The sequence below is a fragment of the Podarcis erhardii genome (assembly GCF_964252035.2).
Source record: "Podarcis erhardii genome assembly, chromosome: 4".
Lineage (NCBI taxonomy): Eukaryota > Metazoa > Chordata > Lepidosauria > Squamata > Lacertidae > Podarcis > Podarcis erhardii.
Genome location: NC_138508.1, coordinates 71,363,630 through 71,376,403, shown reverse-complemented (window position 1 = coordinate 71,376,403; position 12,774 = coordinate 71,363,630).

Genomic DNA, 12,774 nt, shown 5'->3' with positions numbered 1-12,774 from the left:
GAAACTATTCATGTACGCTGTGTGGATTCTGTTAGCCCAGAAATGGAAAGATAGTACAACCCCAACCAAGGAAAAGTGGCAGATAAAATTGATGAACTATGCTGTGAGATGACAAAATTTACAGGAAGAATTAGAAACCAGGAAGAGACGGTCTTTAATAAAGAATAGGGAAAGTTTCTAATCTACAGTGGTACCTCAGATTACATACGCTTCAGGTTACATACGCTTCAGATTACAGACTCCGCTAACCCAGAAATATTACCTCGGGTTAAGAACTTTGCTTCAGGATGAGAACAGAAATCGTGCTCTGTCGGCGCGGTGGCAGCAGGAGGCCCCATTAGCTAAAGTGGTACCTCAGGTTAAGAACAGTTTCAGCTTAAGAATGGACCTCCGGAACGAATTAAGTACTTAACCCGTGGTACGACTGTATTTGAAAAACTATTGTAAACAATTACACACATTGGTAGAATTGACAGAAAACTTTTAGCAAAAATTTGAACTATGGAATGATAAAGGATTTATAAGAATAGAGTTATGAAAGAGATGCAGAAGGAAAAATCTTTATATTAAGATCCAGAGTGGGGAGGAGGGAAGTCAAAGGCGATTGTATGTTTCTGTTTTAATTTCGCTTGTATATGTATAATAGAAAATGCATGTGTGTATGTATATGTATATCACATGGGCATATGAGGCAAATCAAACATTACATTAGAGATGTACTGTATGACTAATATCCCCATGATCTGAGGGCTTAAAACGAATAGCAAAGAACAGCCTGAGACTGCAACAGGGCATAGAAGAGAAGGAAGGCTGCTTAATTCTTTCTTTTCTTGCCATTAGTTCTCTCAAAATTCATTTAATGCTGCAGGTAAGATCTCCAGATTGGCATCTGGTAGGCCCAGTACTCAGAGGTCATATCCACACCATAGATTCAAAGGAAATGCTTACAAGACTGTAACCATTATCAAAACTAGTGCTTATGTTCAAAACCAAATTGTGAAAGGAAAGCCAACAAGTTTTAGGAACAAGACAGATATAGAGAAGATGTCAAGCAGTTCTGGAATCTTTTATGCTTGGCACTAATACGTTGCCATGGGTAATAATGTCAACCTTTTTATGTAATAGCAATTGTTTGTTTTCCATTCATTTCATTTTCTATGTACTTTTAAGTATTAGTCACCAGCCTTATTTATATGGGGACATCTTTTTATAGAGCTAGCCCTTTCCCCCTTGCTTATGCTTTTTGATTTTAAAAAACAATAACACTGCTGCATGACAACCAGCTAGCTGGTGAAATACAGTACTGTATAATACTGTCAACAAGAAAAAAGGCTCCCCCTCTCTTATCTCTCCTTTTTGCCTTCCACTCCCAGTGTGAAGGAAGATCCATTTTAGAGAAAGGGAGAATACATTAAGACCGGGGGGGGGGGTGCACAAAATTTACTCTGTCCTGTAATATCCACATAAAATGTTCTAGCTTTGAAAACCATTTGAAAATATTTGCCAGCATTTTGACAATCACTATTGCAAAGATGGGTAGGTACATTTAAGTTCCATTGATTTCTCTGGAAGAAGTAAGCACATTGATTGCTAATTTGCTTCAAGGCCTAATTGATGCTGATTTGGGCCAGGAGAGGTCTAAAGCATCCCAGGACCAGGGATGTAAAACATAGCTATTTTAGCTACAAGCCACCGGTACCCTTATTCTCAGGGAGTTGTCTAATGCTCTTTTGAAGCCGTCCAAATTGGTGGCTATTATTACATCTCGTGAGTGTGGATTGCATAGTTTAACTATGCACTGTGTGAAGTACCACCTCCTTTTATATGGACTGAATCTTCCAGTATTCAGCTTCGTAGGATGACCCTGGCTTCTAGTAATATGAAAGGAGAAAACGCTTCCCTCTGTCCACTTCCTCCACATTATGCAGAACCCTTTTTCTTTTTATTTGAAAATACCTACTCCAGTGCACTTTTGAAATCTATTTTAGTTGATTGGGTTATAGTTTAATGATACTATAATGTAGTGCTATTCTTAATAATAATAATAATAATACCTTTATTGTCATTGTACAAGCTGTGTACAATGAAATTAAACGAGCCTCCCTCCCCACCCACCCGAACACTCAATCTCTTATTGAACAACACACCACCTCGCAAGTCAATTCTTCTAGAAAAAGAGTTGCCAGAATTCCATGAGAGGTCTAGAGGGTGTCACATGAGAACGGGCCTTTTCTGCATGGCTCCTCAACTGTGGGATGTTCTCTGCAGGGTCGTTTGCCTGGCAGCTTCACTGTACATCTTTAGGCAAAAACATTCCTCTTTAACCAGGCCTTTGGTTGGTTGATATCATACGCCCTTTCAAAATGTGTTGGGGGGTGTGGCGATCACACAGGGCCCCCGGACGTTTGATGGTCTATTGACCCTGTGGCACCACTGTAGTTGCTTTCTTCACTGCCACCAACCCGTTTCTTACGGGTACATACGGAGTCCAGACAGTTGTTAACATTAACAAATAATCAAGTTTATTTTATAGGCATGAACAAGCTTATGGTTTCAGTTATTTTTTCTTGGCAGTTTCTTATTCTTAGTTCCTTAACTGTCATATTCGTTCCTAACAACTTCAAACTGATTATCCCAACTATCTATCTATCTGACTCCACCTAATAGTTCCTCTCACTCCTTCACCACACAACTCGACCAACCCACAGACTATTCCTCCCTCTTCCTTCTTCAACTTCCAACTCTCAACTAACTTTCACACAACTCTCCCTCTAACCCTAACTCCTCCTATCAGTTTCCACTGGCCAATCACATCACACTCATTTTAACCCTTTCCTTATGACCCACCTAGGAGGCAAATGCCACAGGGGGGGGGTATTGGGTTTGTTTTTATTTTGATTGTGTGTTTTGTGGTTTTATATTCTGATTTTATATTGTGAGCTGCCCTGAGACTTGTGGGTATAGGGCAGTATACAAATAACAACAACAACAACAACAATAATAGCAGCTCACCATGGACACCTCCCTTGTTCTCTTACAATGGCACCTACCTGAGAGGTTCCAGCAAGTTCCGTCTGGAAAAAAAAAACCCTGCTATAATGAGGTGATTTCGTAATGCTTCAACCCTGCTTTAAATCATAGTTTGCATTTGAAGATTATGTGAGCCATGTTGGATATTTTCTAAATCATTATGGGGCATGCACGTATGCATGTATAGCATAATAATTTGGTTGACTAACCATTTTTCATCTGAAGACATTGGAAGACATTTCATGCTGGCTGGGTTGTATGCACAGTATTTCATACAAAAATAACAACGCAATCTCTAGTCCTTACTAACTGTGGAAGCGAAACAGTCTCCTCAATAGTGGGGCATCTGGGTTTAGCACTCAGGTTTCTGCCATTTGACATCTTAAAAGAACAAACCAACCCTGAAGATTGCTAGGTAAGTTCTCAATTATGCAACAAACCATTTTAAAACCTGCTTTAGGTATTCTCTCTAAGGAGCAGTAAAGCCTCCAATATATACTTGAATCAATTTTTAATATAGTTCTGTATAAGAGGTGCCCCCCCCCCATCTGCAGTGATAAATACTTGGCTTCCTTACAGATCATAGCTACTAGCTGGCCTAGGGTTTCTTCCTTTACACACACACACACACACACACAGAGAGAGAGAGAGAGAGAGAGAGAGAGAGAGAGATTTATCTGTGAAATCTATACCAAAAAACCAAAAAAACTTCTAATATAGGCTAGTTCCTTAGCTCAAAATATTTCCTGCTAAAGAGAATATGGAACTTATTTCCTCAAGAATGTAGCTTGCTCCGGGATTTCTTTTGAGCAAGTCCTAAAGATATTTCTTTTTCTATCTGCTTTAGATAAGGCACATTGGGACTGCCTGTTAATGTGGATACTGGTCTTGTGTTGGGAACTGGTGGAGCTGGTTTGGTGATTTTATGAGGATGTTACCATCTGTTGCTACATTTGCTTTTACATTTAAAGAATTTTAAATTATGCATTGATTTTAACCATGGAGTTAATACACATTGCTTTATTGGTTTTGTCCGTGATTCTTCAGCTGCTTTGAGGGGTTCTCTGATCCTAAAAAGTAACACAAATGTCATTTAAATAAATACAACCCATTTTTATATTTAATTTCTAGATGTAACTTCATAAATTAAAGAAGGCTAATACAAGTCTTAAAGTGTAAAATACTCATCATTTTTGACAGCATGGGCTTATATGTCTGACTTATTTTGCATTGCTTTAAAGTTGTGTGCCAAGGCCTTGTGACCTGCAGTTCCCTAGTGGATAATAAACACACGAACACGAGTATTTAGGTTTATGGGTTCAAATAGGCCACAGCTTTATTGGTTATAGATGTGAGCTGTTTGGCTTAGGCACTGAGTGAAACCAGGCTGTATCTCAACTCCTGCCCACCTGCAGGGAGTCCATCTAAGGGTAAATCACCAATATGACTTAAATCAAATCAGCCCCCCACCCCGAGGGATCCCTGTTGGGGTTATGGCATGGCCCTAGCCTATGTCTGGGCATCGGACAGAATCCACACCCCCAGATCCCTTTAACAGAATACCCTTAATGAGGAGGGGCAGGTGGAGGCTGCAAACTTCCCTCCATCCAAACAAAGGCTTTGTGCCTAAACTCACAAAGTTGTGATGATTGCTACAAGGTAGACAAAAACCAAATGGCTGGTGACAATTTGCCAAATGGGAGAAATGCCTACCCAGCACCAACAATATGGCAGTATGATGTTTGTTCATAGCAAAGTCATTTCAAAGCAAAGGAGAAAAAGAGGGTGGGTGGGTTGGGAGATCTGGCAAAGCGTGAGAAAGGAGGGCTCTCCAGCTGCACCATGGTTTAAATCTCTCACAGCCATGCTACCAACCGGCATTGATTGGTCAGTGGGGCCTCGCCTGGGTGGAGCCCCACCCAGCGCTGGTGATGTTGCCAGGACGGCAACAAGGGGGGCATCAATTCCCATCCCCTGCCAGATCACGACAAGAACCTGGATGCCTAGCCTCAATGCAGCCCACCAGGAAAGATGAGCGAACTTATTACAAAGGAAACCAGAGAAAACGCATTCAGGAATGCGTTGATGTCTTGCTTCACAACAACCAGTGTTGCTTCATAAAGTACCAATGCAATAGGACCAATATCACTCAAACAAATGTCATTCTGATTTTGGAACCAATACAAAACTCTGCCCAAATATTTTTTCAGAAGCATAAATCCTGTTATGTCATCAATTAATTATAAATAACTTTTCAGATGTAGACATAGGTGCTTGGGCAAAAAGGGTGACGGGAGAGATCAACTAAAAACTAACAGAGGAACATAAGAAGAGCCTACTGGGTCAGGCTAATGGCCCATCTAGTCCAGAGTCTTGCTCTCACTATGGCCAGCATGATGCCTGTGGGAAACCCACAAGCAAGACCTGAGCATAACAAAGCTCTCCTCCCCTGCAGTTTCCAGCAACTGGTATTCAGAAGTGTACACTTCCAACCATGGAGACGAAGCACAGCCATCATGGGTAACAGTCACTGATAGCTTTAGCATTATGTGCATCATTTCCTTATGACCTGCCACTAACCTAGTGACTTGTTACTGGCAGAAAGATGTTTCAAGTATATATTGCAACTAAGCACCATATATTAAAATACAGTCTTTGCTGCTTAGCCTTGATCGTTCACTTCTCAGATAACCTCTTGGTTGCCCTTTTCCATCATGTTTGCTTAGGTTTGTAGTCATTAGATCTGACATTCATTCCATAAATTGCATACTTCAGAGAAATGTACAACCAGACAAGCAAAGGGCTCTCCATGTCCTTAAGGGAAGAGAGAGACTGAATAATGCTTATTACCCATTAAGCATTGAAATGCTTGTCCTTCAGATGATTTTCTCCCCCTAAGATGCTTTGCTCTTCTGTAAGGGTGCAGATTATGTTTCAAAATCCAATGGACTTACTTGGAAGGGGTGTTAATAGCATCTGGATCAGACAACTTGAATGGATACTTAAAATGTAGCAAATGGAAACCCTTCTTTGGTGTGACACTGAAAGGTTAATTAAACCACAAGGTGGTCAGTGGGGCTGGGTGCACAAACTCCATCCAGTGCCACTGTTTCTTGTGGAAGGGGGCCATCTGCAAGGAGCAGCTTTATGTAACTATGGAGACTCCCCATGCATTGCAGACCCTGGAAAATCAGAAACTGAAGGGTGACCTGTGGATACAAAACCTCCTGCCTGCAGAGGTTCATCTTTCATGAGTTGGAAGCTGAGCGGAACAGCAATGGGGGTGGAGCTAGCATGTTCATTCCGGCTGCTATCCCCTCATAAGGTAACGAAACCAACTGTATGTATAAAGAAAGGACCACAATGGGAGTTACAAGGTTTCTCGAAGGGAGTCCCTTTCTCTTGAGCTTTGCTATGCATTTAGTCTGTGTCCTCAGGTGACTGCACCCAACTCATACATGACAATATTCTGTTGTGCTATATTTACTGCAAGTTCTTTCCTTTCCTCTACTGGCTACATCAGTAGGGAATCTACCTAATTTATGGTTTGTGAAACAATAGACACATCAAAACACAGTTGCCCTTCAAAATTCACACTTTCTGAATTTTGCAATGCAGTTCTTCTCTCAAGCAATGTGGACAAAAATGTATATGCTAAGTAATGTGTGCCTAAAAATGCACATATTGGTGAAAATAATATCCAAAACTTTATTATATTAGAGGAAATTGCTTGCAAAAAATGTATATATTATGCAAAAATGCATACAAAAATATGCATATTAGTAAAAAATAGAACGAAAATGCTAATGAATTTTCATGAGGTTTTCAAAACAAGAAAAAAGGAAACTATTGTGAAAATATGAAGAAATGAACTTAAGAGTAGAGAAATGGGAAACCAAGTGAAACCAAAAATGACAGATTCTCCCATCCGTACAAATCAGTGAGTCAATTACCACAAGTTTTCTTCAGAAATGACTCTGTAGCACTCACAAATATTCTATGACAGCCCTTCATGGCTGCCCATAACTGATCAAACTAGCCATTCATTTTGGTCAAACTTACTAAAGTATTCCCAGTCCCACTGCATGTGCCTTTTCCTTCAGTTTCTAATTCAGGCGTTTGCCTTCAGAGACCCTGATCTAAGTTTTACATTTATCAGAAACCCCTTAAATAAAAGATTTAGCAGGTAGGCTCAGGTGCTATAATGGACCAGGTTCACAGGAAGTCAAGCAACCTGGATTTGTCCTGGCCATCCTTCCGGTGACATTTACAGAAACAATATTACAGGGTCCACAGGTACTGAATGGGAACACAGCTTGCACATCTTATCAAGCAGGGCACCTAAAGTGCATTCAGAACAAGCTCCTTGTGTTTCCCTGTCGTATTTATGATATGCAAAGCCAGTGAACATAAGAATCTAAGAAGAGCTCTGCTAGATCACACCAAATGCCCATCAAGCCCAGCAACTTGTTCCCACATTGGCCAACCAAAAGGCTATGGAGGTGACACCGTCTCTCTGATACTGGAGGTAATGTATTGTGACTTTTGCATAATCTCCCAACACTTCAACCATACACCAATTATTTTCCATTTTAAAATTCACAGTATAATTCATATAAGTAGTACTTGTTACAGTGCAGTTCACACTACTTGCTCCCTAAAACTGGTTATTTATATCATGTTTTGTCCCCCCCCTCCCAGTTTTGTGCAGTCCAAAACAAATATTTCCCAGGTTGAGAAAATGTTGCCAGATACTGTACTTTTAGCAGACAAAATGGCCAAAAAAACCCAGAATCTCATAATTGGAAAATTCCTGTTCCTGAGTCCATATATGAATAAAAAACCATTGGGATGTGCAACAAAATGTTGAGGCGTGAAGTTCTGTTTAGGGTTCCAAGGCAGCAGCCATTACTCTCCAAGATGTTCCATTAAATTTCCCTTCCCCCCAATTTTCTGTCATCCCACTCTGCAAACATTCAGTATTCCATATCCACTGAATATGCACAATGTTTATTGGGCTGTGTTGGGGGATGTCTCCTCTTAGTTCCCCCCTTAAAGATTTTTTCATTCATCTAAAAAGCTCATGGTTTCCTCAAGCCTCCTAAGACCTCCCACTTCTATATGGATTTTGACTATATGTATCCACAGTGAGAAAATGAGTTCATATATGATCAATACTGAGATGTTCTACCAAAAATAAGGGCAGATAAAACACTGTCCCCCTTCCTTCAGAAATAACGGCATATCTGGCAGAATCCAAAGTACTTACCAACTAGACAGATAACAAGTGTCTTCTGCTCTGCAGAACTCTAATTGTTATTTCCTTTTTCCTCACTGATGCATGAGGTGAAGGTTTCCATTTCCTTAGTTTCATTAGCCAAAAGAAATTACTGTACTGATTCTGCATCAGTGAAAACTTTTGAGACTCCATTAAGACTAACCTTGAGCACTGCTAAGTGAAAAATCCTTTCTGTGAAGCTCATCCACATTCTTTCAGAACGAAATGCACACAAGCAAGAGAAGGTTCTTCCGGTTGTTATGGCAATGGGGGTGTATTGTCTCTGACCCCATTGCCTTAACATCTGCCCCAATGCTGTTTCATGGTAGTGTGAAAAATTACCCCAAGTGAGGTGCTTTTCATAGGGAAATAAAATAGTCTGTAAGCCATGTGCCTCCATTTTTGCTACCTTCAAAACCTGAAGAATGCTCCTGTTATGGCTGCTGCAATGGTCACCTTGCCCATACTCCTGAACATGTGTTGCATTATGATAAAACAGCTAGAATTCAGATTCATCTTCAGCCATGCCTGAAATTTCATTCTTTTTCTACTTTTCAGCTCAAGATCATCTTTCAGCAGATACATAGTGGATCATTCCAAGACAGAAATAATAGCATTCAAGAGGGTCAGGAAGGACCAATTGTAAAGTTTTCATTTTTCACTGTCTTCCTTGCTTTATAAATGACACCCAAAAGACACAACCTGGCAGAGAAGAAGACTGCAAAAACAGATTAATACTTGTTTGCTATCCTTTCATCTAACTTTGAAGTTAACGGACTAAAAGTAAATCTCATACAGCTCCTAGTATCTTTCACTAAAATACTATGTAACAAAGCATTTGTGTTTCACCTTTGCACCAAAACGTTTCCATTTCTACTACAACCATAGTGTGACAGAGGTTTAATTATATAGATCCAAATATATGGCTTGACAGTTTGTAGAAGTAACTTTGCACCATAGGTACTACCTCTCTGGGCCCTGGGCCCTTTGCCCCAATAAAATATTTAGGGGTGGCCACCTCCAAGATTTTCTGCAGGTTGGCACCTTTGTCACTTGTGTTTGGAATCGGTGAACCTGGTTGTGGTGATTTTAATGGGTTTTTCCAGTCATTGTTCTGTCAGTTTTTACATTCAGAGTTAAACTATTCACATATACAGACATTTTTCTTCTTGGTCACTGCAGCATCATTCTTTGTATTCTGCTTTCAGGACCTCAATCCAATCTGATCTGATCCGAGGTAAGCTGAAATTGAGAATGAAAAGACCCTCAGGAGCCCAGAGTCTATGCAACCTTTTGCCCATTAGAAGCTGTGAAGACACAGGACACTTCTCCATGAGGTTTCATCTGCAGATAAATTTTAGAAAGTGAGAGGCAGGATGAAAATAAAAGATCTTAACAACCCTTATTTCATTCATATATATATATATATATATATATATATATATATATTCATTCATTCATATATATTCATATATATATATATATATATATATATATACACACACACACACACACACACACATATGTATATGGGACGCAGGTAGCGATGTGGTCTAAACCACAGAGCCTAGGGCTTGCGGATCAGAAGGTCAGCAGTATGAATCCCCGCGATGGGGTGAACTCCCATTGATCGGTCCCTGCTCCTGCCAACCTAGCAGTTCAAAAGCACATCAAAGTGCAAGTATATAAATAGGAACCTCTCCGGCGGGAAGGTAAACAGCGTTTCCGTGCGCTGCTCTGGTTTCGCTAGAAGCGGCTTAGTCATGCTGGCCACATGACCCAGAAGCTGTACGCTGGCTTCCTTGGCCAGTAAAGTGAGATGAGTGCCGCAACCCCAGAGTTGTCCGTGACTGGACCTAACGGTCAGGGGTCCCTTTAACTTTACATACATACATACATACATACACACACACACACACACACACACATATATATTCATACATGCCTACAGGCGTATGGATATGCTGTGCTTCAGTGCCAAAACAGAACTGAAAATAATTCACAGGTGTTCAAATATATTTGAATCTATTCTTCTTGTAATTCACATGCTCTTACCCAGAACCCCTCTAATAGATCTGAAAGATCCTGCTACATGCCACACAAGTCTCTGAGCAGTAAGAGATACCAGGGGTTCCATGCATTTTTTTCCAGGTTTGGTTTCCTTAGAATGAAGGTCAGAAGATACTGTGGTGTCTTTCAGATAAATGGCTTTATTTACACATATACACAACTTGGCAACAGGATGGTGGGGCCTACAGCATCAAAAGCTCCATAGATCCTGCTTCTTCTTAGATTTCCAGGAGAACCCAAAAGGTCAGCACAGAGCAGAGCATGTGTCTGTGTCTTCAGCTACTTCCAGCTCACTCGCACATATCTCTGCTGTTGTTCTCCTATGTAGCAGCTGGCTGAGAGGGGTGAGGGAAAGGCCCACCCATTTGTTCTATGGGACAGAACAACTTATTGGGTTATGCTAAATCATCCTACTTAAGTAGCCAGCCCATGCCATTAACCTGAAAGAGGAATTGCTTTGGCAAGCTGCTCCTTTTAGATTTCACCCTCACAGAACCAAGATCCCAGCTTTGGAAGTGGAAACAAGGTTTCATCCAGACTGACACCCCCAAAATCAGAACAATACATATACAGTCCATTTTTCCATTAGTCCAACCAGCCTATGCTCAAAGCAAAGCCTGATGTCTCCTCCATTTTGGCAGTTCCAATTGTCATCTATCTTCCGTCCCTCATCTCCCACTTATACTGCTTTTTGCTTCCTTTGACTTTCTATTCTGGGAACTGGTCCAATTGGTTTGCTTATTCTTAACCCTTTCTTCTTAACAAGGTTAACTCCAAGTCTTTCTGATTCCTCAGAATATCTTAACTATAACATAGTCATGGCTTTGTTGTCAGCTTTTTATTTTTGTTACTTCGGGGTCAATAAGTTTATCACACTGCCACAGGGCCAAAAAACTACAAACAAAAGAAAACCCTGCTGGATTTGTCGAGATGCAACAGAATGTGCCAGAGATAGGGGAGACATAGTCAGGCCAATTCTCAGTTTTGATCAGTGGAGCCCATGACACCACCCTGGGAACATGCTGAATAGTAGGCTATAAATCCTGACAAATAAATGATAATATTTCTATATACCGAATTCAATTGTAAATATATTTCTATTGTTTAAATATTTTAAAAAGAAGGAACTGTTTGTCAGTACAAAAGAAAATCTAACCCATAAATGTTTACCTCACATTTTAATGATGGGTATTAAAGGTGTACATCTAAGAAAATCTACATAGTGCCAGCTCAAATCTCAAAAGAAAGTATTTTTGGCAAGACCACATTTACAAGATAGGCATCATCAGAATATTGTCACATATGTTAGGTATTTTAGGAATGAACCATAATCAAACATTGTTTCCAAGCAACAAGCATTTAAAGCAGTTAATTGAATTGATGGTGAATGGATTTTTGTGTGTGTCTTTCTAGGGTGCATTTTAAAAAAACAGCTCATGAGTACCTTCAAATAACAAGGTTCTCAATGTTACAAAGCACAATTTTGGGCTGCTGAGTTTATAAAAGATTAACTACAGTCTTTAATTTCCCCTTCCCTTTCCTAAGCAGTGAATGGAAATCCAGCTGACAATTAAGTTTTTTTGCTTAGTTTGGTGTGTGTCAATTCATTCAATATTATCAATTTCCTTTAATTATTCATTTGTGTTTCTCTTGTAGTAAAAATGTAACACAGGCTTTGATTTTTTTAAGGCTACATAAATCATTACTTTCTCACATGCATCTTTCACTTCTGGTTGTATTGCTGTATCAACAATGTAAATATTGTGAATGGAAATGGAAATGCTATGATTAGGGTTGAGGTCATTTTTCCAATCTTAAATTCAATTCTCCACATTTCCACAGCAATTTTCAATTTTAAAAATATCTTCAAGAACCTTTGTCAGCATTTTAGTGTGAATTTCTCCTAATCTACACATTTATTCTATTTTGAGTAATGTATACATTTTTGCAAGCATTTTTCCTAATACAGTGGAGCCTCGCAAGACGAAAATAATCCGTTCCGCGAGTCTCTTCGTCTAGTGGTTTTGTCGTCTTGCGAAGCATCCCTATTAGCGGCTTAGCGGATTAGCGCTATTAGCGGCTTAGCGGCTATTAGTGGCTTAGCGGTTTAGCGGCTAAGCGGCTATTAGCGGCTTAGCGGCTTAGAAAAAGGGGGGGAAGGGGAAAAAACTCGCAAGACTCGTCTTGCGAAGCAAGCCCATAGGGAAATTCATCTTGCGAAGCGCCTCGAAAAACGGAAAACACTTTCATCTAGCGGGTTTTTCGTCTTGCGAGGCATTTGTCTTGCGGGGCACCACTGTATATTTTTGCATTCATTCATGTGGAAGATTTGTTGCATTTCTGTATATTATTTTCAGCAATATATGCATTTTTTGCATATTTCCCCCTAACACATG